General features: G+C 34.9%; 1 long non-coding RNA gene across 1 annotated transcript; it reads right to left on the minus strand.

Annotated features, from left to right (window-relative positions):
* Window positions 1-2608: 2608 nt before the first annotated feature.
* On the minus strand, window positions 2609-14733 carry LOC103853491. The gene is made up of 2 exons (XR_004455577.1): window positions 14646-14733; window positions 2609-9532 (listed from the first exon to the last, which is right to left on the minus strand). It is a non-coding gene; the product is annotated as an uncharacterized LOC103853491 (long non-coding RNA).
* Between the last annotated feature and the right edge of the window lie 2412 nt (window positions 14734-17145).

Consider the following 17145-nt stretch of genomic DNA (forward strand, 5'->3'; position numbering starts at 1 on the left):
CCCTTGGAATTTAAGGTTCTAGATTAAGATTATCTTTTGACCCAGAAAAAAACGATTTAAGATTATCCATGTATGACCTTGTGCCGCTAGAAAAAGGTGAAACAAATCCAATTCGAATGTTGTAGATTATGTCAAGAGTCCTAACTAGATTTGATCGAAAGCGCAAGTTTTTTCTTACTTAAATTTACCTTATTAAGTAGAAGTACTTTAAGATTTGTTTGGAAACATGGAGAATAGTAAAAACTAAATTATGAAAATAATAATAATAGGTTTTGGAAACATGGATAACAGTAAATTAGGAAAAAATAATGAGCTTATGCTATTAAAAATTTTGAAAGTCCATTACATTATATCAAAAAGTAATGGAGTTATGTTACTTGATACACATGTTCAAATCAAAATAATAATTTAAAATTGATTTATATCAAAAATTCATTCAAAAAATACACATATTCAAAAATTAAATTTTACTGACATATTTTCTAATAACCATTATAAAAATGTTATCAATATATATAAGAAAAATACAATACAAATCTCAATTTCAAACACCAACTTAAATTATGGTTTTTATATTTCACATTAAAATATAAGATATATATATATGTGATTATTTATATGACGTATAAAATATTAATTATAAGGTTACTTATTTGATGATACGTATAAAATATAATTAATTATATGATAATACATATTTTTGTAACTTATGATGACACACATATAAGATATATAATAGTGATTAGGGGTGGGCGTTCGGGTTCATTTTCGGGTCTGTTTGGGATTTCGTGTTCGGTTTCAAATCTTTGAGGATTTAGTTCGGATTTGGATAACCAATTTAAATTATTTTAAAAAAATTAAAATTTATTATATGCTTTAATTTTTAAAAAATCTATAAACAATATAAATATTACAAAAATATTACATATAAATTTGAATAACATATGTCAGTGTACCTAGCTTAACATTTAAATTTGGTTTGGTTTAAATATTTGGATAGAGAATTAATAATTATTTAAGTATTTTTAGAGTTTTGAGTATATTTTAACTATATTTACGTTTGATTATTTGTACATATTTTCAAATATTTAAACGAACTTAAAGTATCATATATATATATATTCTGGATGTTTTTATATATTAAATCTAAAAATAATTAATATATATAAGTATATAAATCTATTTTGGATACCCAAAATACTTCGATTCAGATCATATTAGGTTTCAGTTCTTCAAATACCAAAATTTTGAATAATTTGGATATTTAATCAATTTTGGTTCGGATTTGGTACTATTTATTCGGATTGGAATCGGTTTGGATCTACGAATTCGAGTTTTTTGCTCAATCCTAAATAGTGACATCAAAACAAATAGCATCATATTTTTTTTAAATACATCCGCGCGGGTGAGCGGATCAAAATCTAGTCTTACTTATTAAAGTAGAAGTATTTTAAGTTTTTCTTTGGAAACATGGATAATAGTAAAAAATAAATATAATGATGTTTGGAAACATGGATACTAGTAAATTATGAAAACAATATCTACCTTATTAAAGTAGAAGTACTTTAGTATGGGTTATTGGTTGTTGTATTTTAATGGATTTGAAAATCCAAACTAAATCTAGTGTTATTGGTTCTATAATTTTCAAATTTGTATTAAATCATGTTTTATTGTTTTAATGATTCATAAATTCTATATCAAATTAAGTGTTATTCAATCGTACGGATTTACTAATAAATTTGATTTTATAATGGATTTGAAATGATTTGTTTGGATTTTTTTGTTAAAATACAAAGACTCAAATCCGAGGGAAAACCTATGGATTTGTATATACTAATCCGAAATAATTTAAAATCAGCATATTTTACTTGGATTTATAAATACTACTTGAATTTTTAAATCAATCAAAATATATAAACCAATAACACCTCCTAAGCTTTTGTTTGAAAACATGGATAGTAGTAAAAAATAAATATAATGTTGTTTGGAAACATGGATAACAGTAAATTAGGAAAAAAATAATGGGATTATGCTATTAAAAAAAATTGAAAGTCCATTACACTATATTAAAAAGTAATGGACTTATGTCACTTGATACACATATTCACATTAATAATTTAAAATTAATTTATATAAAAAATTCATCCAAAAAAATACATATATTCAAAAATTGATTTTTACTAACATATTTTCCAATAACCATTATAAAATTATTATCAATATATATAAGAAAAATACAATACAAAGCCCAATTTCAAACACCAACTTAAATTATGGTTTTTATATTTCACATTAAAATATAAGATAGATATATGTGATTATTTATATAATTGTACGTATAAAATATTATTAATTATAAGATTACTTATTTTATGGTACGTATAAAATATAATTAATAATATGATAACACATATTATTGTAACTTATGATGACACACATATAGGATATATAATAGTGATTAGGGGTGGGCGTTCGGGTTCGTTTTCGAGTCTGTATGGGAGGGATTTCCTGTTCGGTTTCAGATCTTTTAGGATTTGGTTCGGATTTAGATAACCAATTTAAATTATTTTTAAAAATTTAAAATTTATTATATGCTTTAATTTTTTTAAAAAATATAAACAATAGAAAATATTATATATAAATTTGAATAGCATGTGTCAGAGTACCTAACTTAACATTTAAATTGGTTTGGTTTAAATATTTGGATAGAGAATTAATAATTATTTAAGTATTTTTGGAGTTTTGAGTATATTTTAACTATATTTTGTGTAACTAAACCCCCTCTCCCGGCTCAAATATAACTTCCTTGTGGCCCTTGTTGGCATGTTTAGTATACTGCTGAGTCCTCCTCTCCAAGTTCTTTTTAACCTTCTAATGGAGCTCCTTGACATAAGCAGCCTTAGCTTCACAAGTTAAACTGACGATTTCTACTGGAGGTAAGGGTTTAAGATCCAAAGGAGTGGTCGGATTGAAACCATAAGCAGCTTCAAATGGTGACATCTTAGTAGCTTAGTGCTGAGTGACGATTTCTACTGGAGGTAAGGGTTTATGATCCAAAGGAGTGGTCGGATTGAAACCATAAGCAGCTTCAAATGGTGACATCTTAGTAGCTGAGTGCTGAGTCCGGTTGTATGCAAACTCTATGAAGAGAATCCAGTCCACCCAGTTCTTCATATTCTTCCCAATAGTGGACCTAAGCAGCGTAGTGAGTGTCCTATTGACAACTTCAATCTGGCCATCTGTATGGGGATGAGAAGTAGTGGTGAATAAAAACTTTATACCCATCTTCTTTGATAGTGTTCTTGGCTAATTAATTTGCTGCCTCGGTCGGATACAATGGTCCTTGGTACTCCATGTAAGCACACAATCTCTTTAAAGATCAGCTCAGTTGTCTTGGACGCGTCATTCACCTTGGAACAAGGTATGAAGTGTGCCATCTTGGAGAACCTGTCAACCACAATAAAGATGAATCCTTGTGTTGAATCTTTGGAAAGCCTAATAAAAAAATCCATGGAGATGTCCATCCAAGGAGCTGTAGGAATCAGCATTGGCATGTAAAGACCATGAGGTTGCACTCTAGACTTGGCTTTCTTTCAAGTTACACATCTTGCACAATAAGACTCTATTGCCTTCTTGAGATGCGGCCAATAAAAGTTCTCCTAACTACAGCCAGGGTCTTATCTACTTCAAAGTGTCCCATAAGCCCTTCTCCATGAGCTTCTTTGGTGATTAAGTCTCTAAATGAACACTGAGGAATACACAGTCTCCTGCCTTTGAATAGAAACTCCTCATGTAAGTAGAACTTTCTTTGTGGTCCTCTTGTACAGCTTGATGAGTAGATATCAGCAAGATCTGGATCTCCTCCATACAGATCTTTGATGAATTCAAACCCCATCACCTTTGCCTCCATTGTTGCAATCAGGGCATGCCTTCTTGAGAGTGCATCTGCTACAATGTTCTCCTTGCCCTACTTGCACTTGATGATATAGGGAAAGGTCTCTATAAAATTCATCCAGCGGGCATGTCTCCTCTTGAGATTGGTTTGGTTTCTTAGATGCTTGAGAGTTTCATGATCAGTGTGCACCACAAACTCCTTAGACAACAAGTAGTGTTGCCATGTTTCTAGAGCCTTCACCAAGGCATACAGCTCTTTATCATAGGTGGGGTAGTTAAGAGTTGCTCCACCAAGATTCTCACTGAAGTAAGCCACGGGTTTTCCTTCTTGAATCAACACAGCTCCAATCCCAATCCCTGATGCATCACACTCTACTCCAAAGGTCTTGTTGAAGTCGGGTAAAACCAGTAATAGGGCATGAGTTAAACGGTTCTTCAAGGCCTGAAAATCCTCCTGCTGAACCTTTCCCCAAGTAAACCCAAAACTCTTCTTCACCACAGCAGTAAGAGTTGCAGCTATGCTACTGAAGTCTTTGACAAAACGCCTGTAGAAGCTGGCTAACCCATGGAAACTTCTGATTTGACTGATGTTTGTTTGTTCTTGTCAGTCCTGAATTGCTTTCACCTTTTCCTAATTAACCTGTCATCCCTGTGAACTCACAACAAAACCTAGAAAAGCAAGTTTATCAGTGCACAATGTGCACTTCTTGAGGTTTACACTTCACCCAAAGATTACTAAGCTCCTTGACAGGTTCAAAGATGTGTTTCCAGAAGAGATCCCACATATTTTATCACCACTCCGAGTTATAGAACATCAGATAGATTTCATACCATGAGCTGCTTTGACAAACAGACAAGCTTATAGAGTAAACCCAGAAGAGGCCAAAAGCTAAGGAACTCATCAGAACCTGCACTCAAAAGCTCCTTAAAGATCATTAGTAGCACTGTGTGTTTGGTAGCAACAGCCTTTCTTACATAGCTAGGCCGGATAAGACAGTAAGACTTAATAGATCTCTCTTTCTCCTTAACCATTTGCAAATGTATTTCATGAAATTGTGCTGGTGTGAGAGGTGCTAAGCTTATCGTACGCTTATCATGCATGAATGTGTACATATTAGATCGACCATCATGTTTGGTTTCTCTGTCCCATTGCCATGGTCTTCCTAACAATACATGTCCAGCTTGCATAGGTACTACATCACAAACTACTTCATCCTGATACTTACCAATGCTAAATGGAATGGTTACTTGTTCTTTAATTTTAAGCTCAACCTTATCATCTAGCCATCTTAATCTATATGGATGAGGATGCTTAGTATTTTCTAACCATGTAAGCACTAGCAGCATTAGTGCAAGACCCTCCATCTATGATAAGATTACATACCTTGCCTTTTATGGTGCAACGGCTGTAGAATATGTTTTCTCTTTGGATGGTCTCAGCTGGCTGCACCACGACACTAAGCACGCGCATGATCATCAAGTTTTCTCACACATCTGAATATTAAATCTCTCCATACTCCTCTTGAACCTCAGGTGCTTCTTCATCATGGGACTCATAACCGCCATCATCAGTGAGCATCCTAACCCTCTGGTTTGGGCATTTTCTTTCCATATTTCCCCGACCTCTACACTTGAAGCATGTGATGTCTCTGGCTTGTTGAGGATTAGTAGTTCTGGCTGGCTTGGTTCTGGTATCCTTATTGGGTTCAGTGTAGTGGGGTTTAGGCCGAGTGTCTCCTTCAATAACCTTTCCTTTATCTACTGGCTTATTGTAGTTGCTGTTGTTTGAGCTCCAAGTAGATTGAGACTTGCTTTGGGTGCCCTTCTTCTTGATGCGTTGCGCAGCTTGCACAGCTAAGTGAAATAGGTCTTTGAGGTCGGTATAAACTTGTCTCTCAACCTTACAGCTTATTCTGTCTTGTAACCATCTATGAACTGATCCATAGTAGTCTCTTCATCCTCATTAAGGTCCAGACGGTTTCTTAGTTTCTCAAACTCTTCATAGTACTCTTCCACTGACTTGCTTCCTTGCTCAAGTGATCTGAACTTCCTATGCAAGTGTCTGTGAAAATGTTGTGGCACAAACGTCTGTCTCATTGCGTCATTCATGTCTAACCAGGAGCCTAATTGCCTCAGGTTACTTCTTCTTCTGTTGGAACACAGTCTATCCCACAAGGAAAGGGCATTGTCAGTGAGCTGATCAACTGCCAAGGCAATTCGTTTGGGACCAGGGTGGTTGTAATAAGCAAAGATGTGACCCATCCTCTTTTCCCAATCAAGGTAAGCTTATGGATCAACCTTTCCAGCAAAGCCTGGAGCAGTCATCTTGATATGTTCCTGCCCTTGATTATGGTTTTGCTGGCGTGGAGCTCTATGTAGGGGCAAGAAGTCCTCTTCCTCAAACCCTTGGTTACGGTTTTGCCGGCGTGGAGCTCTAGGTGGGGGTAAGTAGTCCTCATCTCCTTCTTCACCATAGTCATCTGGTTGCAGCCTTTCTCTCTGGTTTTGATAGGGAGCATACTGCTGACCCGTATCTTCATGAGTCTGCTGGTTCCTGGTACTAGTCTCTGGGTTGTCGTTGATGCGCACACCATCTCTCCTGTTGTTTTGACCAGTTGGAGGGGGATTGTGTTGGTTGGGATTTAGAATCCTATCGATATTCCGGTCAGCTTGCAAGGGAGGCCTCTGCTCAACCCTAGTCAGTCTATCTCCAAGGTCTTGGCGCATGAACCTCATGTCTTCTCTCAAAGCATTAAGAATCTGCATCATGGTAGCTTGTTTGGTTGCTTCTCCCATGGTACAAGAGAATATGGACTTTAGTTCTTAACAAGTAAATAAGAGAAGAACGAAAATAGAAAAACAAAGATAAAATGGAAATATGAGGTTTCCTCTTTTTTTAAAAAAAATTGGAAAGAGGCAAATACGAATTACTTTTTTTTTGAGTTTTCGGGTTTATAAATTTCAGAAAGTGAAAAGGAATAAAAGGAAAAAGTTGACTGCAAGCAAGTTTTTAAAAGAAATTGAAAGCATGCAGTGTCGTGAGAACGTTTTCAGGGGCCTAAGGCAATTTTTTTCTTTTGACAACATTTGAGGCAGTTTTTTTCTCAAATGATATTTTCATTTAAGATTTTGGTCTGTTCACATAAAACTAAAATAGTAGATATAGTGACTATGTTTATAATTGAAATCTAAAAAGAGAATCCAAACTAAATTCTAGAAAAAAAAAGATATATACAATCAACCTTTTTTTGTGCAGTATGTATGTAAACATATATAACACTAACTAATGCATTTATATACAAAATGGGGCCCTAAATATTAACTAAAAATTATAGGGCCTAAGGCCATTGCCTTTTTCAACAAGGGGTAAGCACGGCTCTGAAAGCATGGTCGACAAAAAAGGAAACTCAACCAGAATGGAAAAATCTCGACCAGAAATAAGGAAACTCTGTTATGCTACTTTGTAAACACGTTTTTATGATATTTTTTTGAAAATATATGAATTTAAGAGACAATAAATTCGACAGGATGAAGAACTAGAATCTCAATACGGATATTCTCGGATAAAATTATATATTTCATACTAAATCTATTTATCTGTATATTTATAATTATTACGATTTCCTAAATTTAGTATAATATTAATAATCAAATATTTCAATCGAGTTGTTAAGTTATTATTTGCATTGTTTAGTTTTCATTTTCCATTTGCCGTAGTTTTTCCAGTATATAAGGTTGCTATTTCATTCATTGATCACATAGTTATCATGGAAGCTATTATATCTTTCGATAGGTTGGACACTCGATCTTTGAATGTTTCTTTACGAGTCCAAGTAGTTCAAAAATGGACCGTGAGGAATGGAATGTTCGGTTACAATTGTCATATGATACTGATGGATGCAAATATGAGTATTGGTTATAATACATACAATACTCAGTAAATTTATATTGTATATTATAATATTTTGCTAACCATACGATTTGTTCTTATAGGGGCAGATGATTCAAGCAACCCTTAAGAACTCTTTAATGCTTAAATTCTATTATATACTAATAAGCATTGCTAGATTAGACTATCTAATTTTAAAGTAGCCCCTTCTATGGGAATTACCAGGGTAACTCGTCATAAGTATCATATTTGTTTTTCAAAGACTACTCGCGTTAAATTCATATTTCAAGAAGAGACATCCGGAAAATTCTCATCGTAAAATACAATGGGATTAATTCATCCCAAAATTTTCATTTGGTTATAACTCTATCCTTATCGTATGTTTAGGTAATTTTATTATATTACAATTGAATAAAAATGTATACTAACGTTTCTTAAACTTTATATTAGACATATTAGGGGCTCTAATATCAGTTGGAAATTTGGAGTTGGGCTTTAACCAAAACGTTGGAAGTGAATTTCTCAACCCTATCAGTATGATATCCTTAGCCTTAACTGATAACAAGTAAGTGTACATTTATATTATCAATGTTTTTTATTTTAATAATTATGCTTATAAAATTATATTATTCCTATATAATTGTGTGTTTGTTCAATCCTACCTTTAGCCTCGAACGAGTCACTTGTGTTGCATATGGGAAAATGGCAGGACATGTTGATACATTCTGGTTGCGTGCTACGATTCTGGAAAATTGACGTTCTAGACGGTTAGAATTTAACAGATCATATGTTTATTCCACTATATTTTATATTGACAGTATGATACAATGGTCCATATTTGTATAAAATATATAGGGGGATATAGAGAGATTACCAACATTCAAGGATGCTCTGAGATAATTTCCAATCCATTAATTGAAGCAGTTACAACGTTCAAAAAAATGTTCGTAAATATATTCAATTTATTTATAATTATTTTGGCAATATATGTTAACATGTTTTGTGTTTGACAGGTCAGAGAAAGGCAAAAGAAAATGGTTTCAGAGGCGTAGTGAACAATCTATGTGTTTTTTTTTTTTAATTTAAGTTTCGCTATATGTACTCTTTTTATTTGTTTTTCATAATATTTATTTATCATTGTTTCATCCAATTTTTGGAAAGTTGGCATAAGAATAAAATATTAATTTTATGAGTTAATATCACGTCATTAAAAGCTTTTCCCATATATTAACTCAAAAATGTACGTATTGAATTACTTTAGTTTGTTGCCAAAAAAAAAAAAATTACTTTAGTTTAAAATCGTCTATAGTGAAAATAAAGTTGGCAAGCAAAAACATTTATATTAGTGCTTCCCAACTTATATCATTTATGCTCAACATTTTTAGAGGTTCTTATAATCTCTTTATAAATGACTTATTTTTTTTTAATTACCAGACATTAATCCAGGACAAAACTCGATGAATAAGTTTTGTAGAAGTATCATCAAGAAGGACATAGCATATTGTTTAAAAATAAACAATATATAAAGCTTAGACTAGAGCAACTATCCAAGTGGAAGATTTGGCATTTAAGCCACTAATTAATTGTCAAAAAGATGCACCAAACCAGACAAAAAGAAATATTACCCGCTAAAAATAGATGTCTATAATTTAGTCTTGCAAATCTTGAACATCTTAATCACCATCATCATCATCTTCGCCATCCACTACTTCTCCCTCTGGAACATGACTCTATAGAAGTCGCAACATCCTGATATAAAATAATATGAAAGTGTTGTTTGTATTGATGTTCATGACTACGTATATATACACGGTATCATCTCCTAATACTACTAGGTATAAGTAGATATGGATAACTACAACATCAAAGTATATCGTTATCACTAACTCTAGTCCTTATCTCTATACCCCCCTCAAGTGGGCGATGAAACTTCTTGAATCCCCAACTTGGACAAAAGATACGTAAATGTAGTGGAAGGCAGTGACTTAGTGAGTAGGTCAGCAGGTTGTTCCTTCGTTGAGATATGCTCCATTGTTATGAGTTTGTCTTGAACAGCATCTCGAACCTGATGACAATCATTTTCTATGTGTTTCGTACGTTCGTGAAAGACAGGATTCTTAGCAATGTATATGGCCGATTGACTGTCACAAAATAGCTTCATCGATTCCTTGTGTTGCACGCCAAAGGACGTTAGAATCCTCTTCACCCATTTCAGCTCTCGTAACGTGTAGGCCATCGCACGGTATTCTGACTCTGCAGAGGAGGCAGACACCGTGTTTTGTTTCTTAGTTTTCCACGACACCGGTGAAGAACCGAGAAGGACAATGTAGAAGCTTAAGGAGCGACGAGTCAGCGGGCATGCACTCCAGTCAGCATCACAGAATGCAGTCACTTTAAGCGAGGAGTTTGATCGTAGGAGCACACCTTGAGATGGAGATCCCTTGAGATATCGTATAACTCGTTGAGCTGCATCCCAATGATCTTTGCGAGGTGTTTTCATGAACTGGGACAGGATGTGAACTGCGTAGCAGAGTTCTTGACGAGTAAAAGTTAGGTAGATTAGTCGTCCTACAAGCCGTCTATAAGGAGCAGGGTCAGTGAGTGGTTGGCTTTTAGACAAAGCGAGCTTGTGGTTGAGTTCAATAGGTACTGCTGATGGCTTGCATCCCAGGAGACCTGATTCTGCAATGATGTCTAGGGCATACTTACGCTGAGAGATAAAGATACCATCATTGTTGCGAGCAACTTCAATACCAAGGAAGTACTTCAGTTTGCCTAGATCTTTCATCTTGAAGCACTTGCAAAGGTAGTTCTTAAATTTCTGAAGTGTAGATAAGTCATTGCTGGCTATGATGAAGTCGTCAACGTAAATGAGGATGTGGAGATTGATTTTGCCACGGATGTAGGAGAAGTGTGAGTAGTCTGGCTTACTCTGGATGAAGTCGTATTTGATTAGTGCATCACTGAGTTTAGAAAACCAGCAACGAGGAGACTGTTTGAGACCATAGATTGACTTTCGTAGACGAGCCACTTTAGTCAGATCAGGACCTTGAAATCCTTGGGGAAGTTTCATGTAGACCTCTTCTTTCAACTCTCCATGAAGAAAGGCATTCGAGACATCCATTTGATGGACTTCCCATTGTTTTGCTGCAGCTATTTCAAGTAGTATACGGATGGTAGATGGTTTGGCGACTGGAGCGAATGTGTCTGTATAGTCGAGGCCCTCTCTCTGACGGTTTCCTTGTGCCACAAGTCTGGATTTGCGACAGAGGATTTGTCCATTGGAGAGGTATTTTGTTTTGTAAAGCCATGTACTACCGATCAGCTTCTTTCCTGGAGGAAGTGTAGTTACATCCCACGTCCCATTTTCAATATGAGCTGTATGCTCTGTGACCATAGAGTCGCGCCAAATTTCATCTTGTACAGCTTGTGCATAGGTCTTTGGGTATATGTCATCAGTTATATAACTCGAGATGGGATACAAAGTGTTGTTACCTGAGACCGTAGTAGAAGAACCAAGAGAAGAGTCGGGTAGAGCGAGAGGAGTGTGTATATTTTTATGAGCAGCATTGGTTACATAATTCTTGAGAAGAACAGACGGTTGTCGATGGCGATGACCGCGTCCTAGAAGCTCAGGAAGACCAGGTGATGGAGGTTCAGTATTACTCGCATGTTGGTCTGATGTAGGAGAAGACATAGTGTCAGTAATAGGAGTTGTAGGGGGTTTCAGATGTTACTGGTTCTGGGCAAGGAGTTGTGACAGTGACATCTGGTGTATTTGTCGCAGTGGGAGTTACCACCGGAGTTGTTACCATTTGAGGAACTGTAGTAATTGTGGGAAAGTCATCAGTAATGACATCAACTGAGACTGGTAAAGGAGTAGTTTGCTGATGAGTTTTGTATCCAGGGAACTGATCCTCAAAGAAGACCACGTCGCGGCTGGTGAAGAACTCATTGCTGTCGATATCATAGACATTCCAAGCTTTCTTGCCGTGGGGGTAACCAACAAATAAACAACGTCGACTTCGAGCAGCGAACTTGTCTGTGTCTTTTGGTCGTTTCTGTGCGAAGCAGAGGCAGCCAAACACCCGAAGAGAAGAGTAGTTAGGAGACGACCCATACAACAACTCATATGGGGATTTTCCACCTAAGAGCCGTGATGGTGTGCGGTTTATCAGGTGAGCTGCAGTGAGGATACTCTGTCCCCAGAACATGACAGGAAGATTAGCTTGAAATAAGCATGCACGCGCGACGTTAAGGATATGACGATGCTTACGTTCAACTCGTGCATTCAGTTGTGGTGTGTCAACCGAAGAAGTTTGATGTAAGATACCTTCTTGGCGTAAGAAAGGTTTGAGTTTTGAAAACTCTGTACCGTTGTCTGTCCGGAACGTTTTGACTGAGTGACCGAACTGACGAATTGCCATGGCGCAGAAGTTTTGTAATAGGATAGGAACCTCTGATTTTTCGAGCATAAGGTGAATCCACACTGCTCTAGAATAATCGTCAACAATAGTGAGAAAGTATACTGCACCACAAGAGGATGGAGTACGATAGGGACCCCAAACATCACAATGTACTAGTGCAAAAGGTTCAATAGCATTATTAAAACTCTCGTGAAAAGCTTCACGTGTTTGTTTAGAAAGAAAACACACATCACACGACTTGGTGTGACCAAAATCCAAAGCAACATTATCTAGAACTGGTAAAGAAGATAAAACACTGTGAGCCGGATGTCCTAGTCGTCGGTGCCAAAGTTCTGAAGAAGAAGAAATCTTTTCCTTTCCAGCTCTATTAGACTGTGCAACCGTTACACCCGTGAAATAATACACACCCTCTCTCTCTTCACCGGCTCCAATCAGGGTCCTCGTAAAACGGTCCTGTAAAACACACAAAGTATCAGTGAATATCGCAATACATCCAGTCTGCTTCAGAAGTTTAGAAACTGATATAAGCGTGCAGTTAAAATCAGGAACGTATAAGACATCTAGTAAAGAACATGATGAATTGAGAAACAGAGTTCCCGATTGTGTTGCGCGAGAAGTGCGACCGTCTGGGAAGGTAACAGACGATGAGGCAATGTCTCGAACGTTATGAAGTAGTGATATGTCTCCAGTCATATGATGGGATGCCCCTGTGTCAATTATAACGTCAGTCAAAGAAGGTTTACCGGACATACGATCAGTAGACAGTTGAGACTGCTGGTTCTGTAGCAGATTGATCAGTGCGGTAATCTGGTCCGCAGAGGCAATGGAGTTTCCCGAAGAAGTAGACGGTGCAGAACGAGAGGCATTAACGCGACCACAACCTCGTGAACTGTTTCCTCGTCCACCGCGACCTCTTTGAGACTGTCCAGACGATTGATTGTTCCTTTGTTGATCATTGAACCAGTCGAGATAACCATGTAAGAGAAAGCATTCTGAAGCTTTGTGACCTTTGCGATTGTAGTGAGTACAGAAGCGGTTAGGATCGCGACTGCGGTTTGTTGCAACGCCCGCTGTAGTAGGAGTTTCAGACGTGACAGCAAAACCGAGTACATCTTGTTTTTGTTCAGTGGTTCGCATGGTAAGGATGTGTTGCTCAGCTCGGATTACTCGAGAGTAGGCTAGGTTAAGATCAGGTAGTGGTTCTTCGTCAATGATTTGAGATCGAATAGCACTATATCGTGAATCATCAAGCCCAAAAAGAAACTTGTGGACTTTAGCATATTCACGTTCCTTCTCAATATGAGATGACGCATCACAAGTACAAACGTATGAGGATTTGAAGTTCTGTAGTTCTTCCCATAATTTAGATAGGCGACCAAAGTAATTGAGGACAGTTTCACCATTCTGTTTGCAGTTGGAGATCTCGTCCTCAAGTAGGTGCTTACGCACACTGTTCTTCACCGAGAACCTTCGTTTTAGTGATTCCCATAACTGAAAAGCATCAGGAATATGACCAACAGTAGATCGCACAAGAGGATCAATCGACGTGCGTATCCATCCAACAATCATCGAGTTGGCCGACGTCCATCGAGCTAGATCAGGGTTCGTCGAGGGTTTAGGTGTAGTACCATCGAGGAAGCCAATCTTCTGTTTAGCCTGGAGAGAATTCCAGAACTCTGTTGCCCATTCTGAATAGTTGTCGCCTTTAAGTATTACTGGCGTGATTAACGCGCCTGGATTGTCAGAGGGGTGTAGAAAATAAGGGTTTACAGAACTACTTTCAGTAGTAGGAGTAGAGGTAGTAGATGGAGTAATTGTTGAAGACGTAGAAGTAGACGTAGGAGATGAAGTAGAAGGAGTAGTAGCCATGACTGTTATTTTATCAATCACGTTGTAGGAAGAATCTTAATGCGGAAGCGAAAAAGAAACTTGAGAATTTTAGGTCAAGGATCGTTTCTGCTCTGATACCATAAAATAATATGAAAGTGTTGTTTGTATTGATGTTCATGACTACGTATATATACACGGTATCATCTCCTAATACTACTAGGTATAAGTAGATATGGATAACTACAACATCAAAGTATATCGTTATCACTAACTCTAGTCCTTATCTCTATATGATAGCTTGATCAATGTTGTGATACATCCCCTATTGAAGTGAAACATCAAGTGGAACAGAAGCTTCCCGCATTCTCCACAAATACATTGGTCTACCAATTAACTCCTCATCTCCTACAAGTGGTCTTATCACACACTGATGAACAAGGACCTCATGAATCAGATTAGGAAATCCAATTGGTTGTCGTCCATTTGATTGCCTTGTTGTATCCAATATCTGATCGTATACTAAACGACCAAAATCTATTGGCTTCTTCTGAACAAGAGCATATAAAACCGCATACGCTTTTTCACAAGGTACACAACATTTTTACCTGGAATCCAATTTGTCATGCATACATTGTACAAAACATGATATACTGGACTAAGATCATCAAGCCGAAAACTTTACCATCTGTTCCTATGACCTACAGTCAAATACGCAACAACCTTATCCAAATTATTTAATTCCCACACATGATCAACATTCGGAATTCAAAACACACTATTGATTAAAATGGAAGAAAGCTCAAATGTGTCTCCTCTAATCATGACTCCGTTACCAGATCCAAAAAAAAAATTGTAAGATATTCTCTAACAATTCTAAGAGAGAATGCTCTAAGATTCGTCAGTGTGTTCATCAAACCTACACTAACTATGATTTCGCGAACTTCCTGAAGATTAACCTCAGCTGTTGACATGATACCTTGAGCTAGAAATCCTCTCATGCAAAGATCATTGTACTTGACACGAGCTTCATCAGAGATGATTGAAGAGAATCACGTTCCAGACGACTTCTGCGTCTGCTTGGACCGGACCGGAATACGTTAAATCCGCCATTGATTGAATTAGGGATTCACAAAAGAGAAGTATAAGATTTTTCTCCGGTTTTCGTTTGTAAGAGTTGTGCTGAGAATCACAAACGTCATATCACTAATTGTTTAGCATGCGGGAAGCTTGATAAACACACATGTCGTATTCAGAACGCATCTTAATTAGCCCAACACAGTTGATATTAAATGAATATTGGGCTAATTATATACCTCAACTAAAAATCTCTAATTTACAAAAGTTCATAACCATATCATATGTAGTAGATACTTGAGGGTATATTCATATTTTGATCAACTAACACATTTATCGATTTTTCCTAATTATTTATGTATTAACCTATTTTATTTTCTTATTAATTTTTTTAAACAATAATCTTTTTATTAGAATCCAAATTGTAATTCATTTACTCCCTACAATTAAACCAGATTGATTCTAGATTATAACCCTTATTTGTCAACATTTAGGGTCAATAAAAACTACATAATATCTCCAATTTGTTAACAAACATTAAACAATTCACGATCCCCTAAATGTGAAAATTTAAATTTGCTATTTTCTGCATTAGACATAGATAGTAGATATATGTATCATAATTCATACATAAATTGTAGTTTTTTCTTTTTTTCTTTTTATTTTTTCATAATTATGAGATGCATATGTTAAGATGATTAATATAATTTAATAAAATTTAATGTTATTCTTCCATTATCAACAAATCACAAGTTCTCTAAAAAAATATCAAAATATTTATTTATTAAAATTATTATAAATTTAAACTATATACAAAAATTACTTATTTCAAGTAATATTTATATGATACAAGTTATGAGCCCGTTGCATTGCAACGGATTTTGTTTGATGTTTTAATTTAATAAAAACCAAAAAATAAGAAATAATTTTATCATAGTTTTATAATGTTTTTTGCATATGTTGTCTGATATTTATTTTATAATTAAAACCCGTTTTCACACATAAGTTCAAGTTTATATTTTTGTTTTATAATCATGGTGCATAGAGGAATTATTATAAACTTTGTACATAGGATTAGAGAAAATACTATACCTAAATGTTTAAAACTAAACACATCCTGAAATAAGAAATTGAAAGAAAAGTAAAAAGAAATGAAAGTCAAGTACATCAATCGAGACAATGACAACATTATGCATGTTCTTATGCACTAATTTAATTTGTACTAAATAAGTCTTTAACAGCCGTCTTGCGTTGTCCATATAGATGTGGAGCAACCTTTTTGGTTTTCTGAAGCTACATGAGTCTCTTTGTTGTTGTCAAAAAAAAAATTCAATTAAATAAATCTTTAACATTTTATTTTGCTAGGATTTTTTAAAAAAAGGAAAACATTCTATTTTATAAATCTCCTTTTTATTTATAATAAAAAAAAATTAAAAATAATATTAATTAAATATTTTTTAATTTTTTTTAATATTTTAGAAAAGAAAAATTACTATCATATAACCTATTACAATTATCGCTGTTTAGAATTTCAGAAAAAAATTGCTATCAGATAATTACTTTTAGTTATTAATAAATAATTAAAAATTACTATTTTACAATTCCTATCAATACTAGTTTTACACTTCTTTTGTTAATTAAATAAATTTTTACTATCACGTTCATCATCAAGTACTCTCTTAAAAATACTATCAAATATATTTTTACGATTATCTTTTGGGTAGGACTTAAAAATATGATACAAATTTGTTTTGTTTAAATCTTTTTATAAAAAGGGAATAAAACTATCCAATACTCTTTTTAAAGTTTTTTAGGATTTTAGAGAAGGAAATTAATATTCTATAATCTTTTAAAATTATATTTTGTCTAGGATTTAGAAAAATAAAAATATTTCTATCAAATAATTTTCTTGAGATAGTATTAACTATTTTTAAGAGTTGCCATTTTCAAAATTTGTTTTTTTTTTCAATATCTCTAATAGGTTTTACAATTTTTCTTGTTAATTAAATAAACGTTAATATCATGTTTATC

The sequence above is a fragment of the Brassica rapa genome, chromosome A02 (assembly GCF_000309985.2).
Source record: "Brassica rapa cultivar Chiifu-401-42 chromosome A02, CAAS_Brap_v3.01, whole genome shotgun sequence".
Classification (NCBI taxonomy): domain Eukaryota; kingdom Viridiplantae; phylum Streptophyta; class Magnoliopsida; order Brassicales; family Brassicaceae; genus Brassica; species Brassica rapa.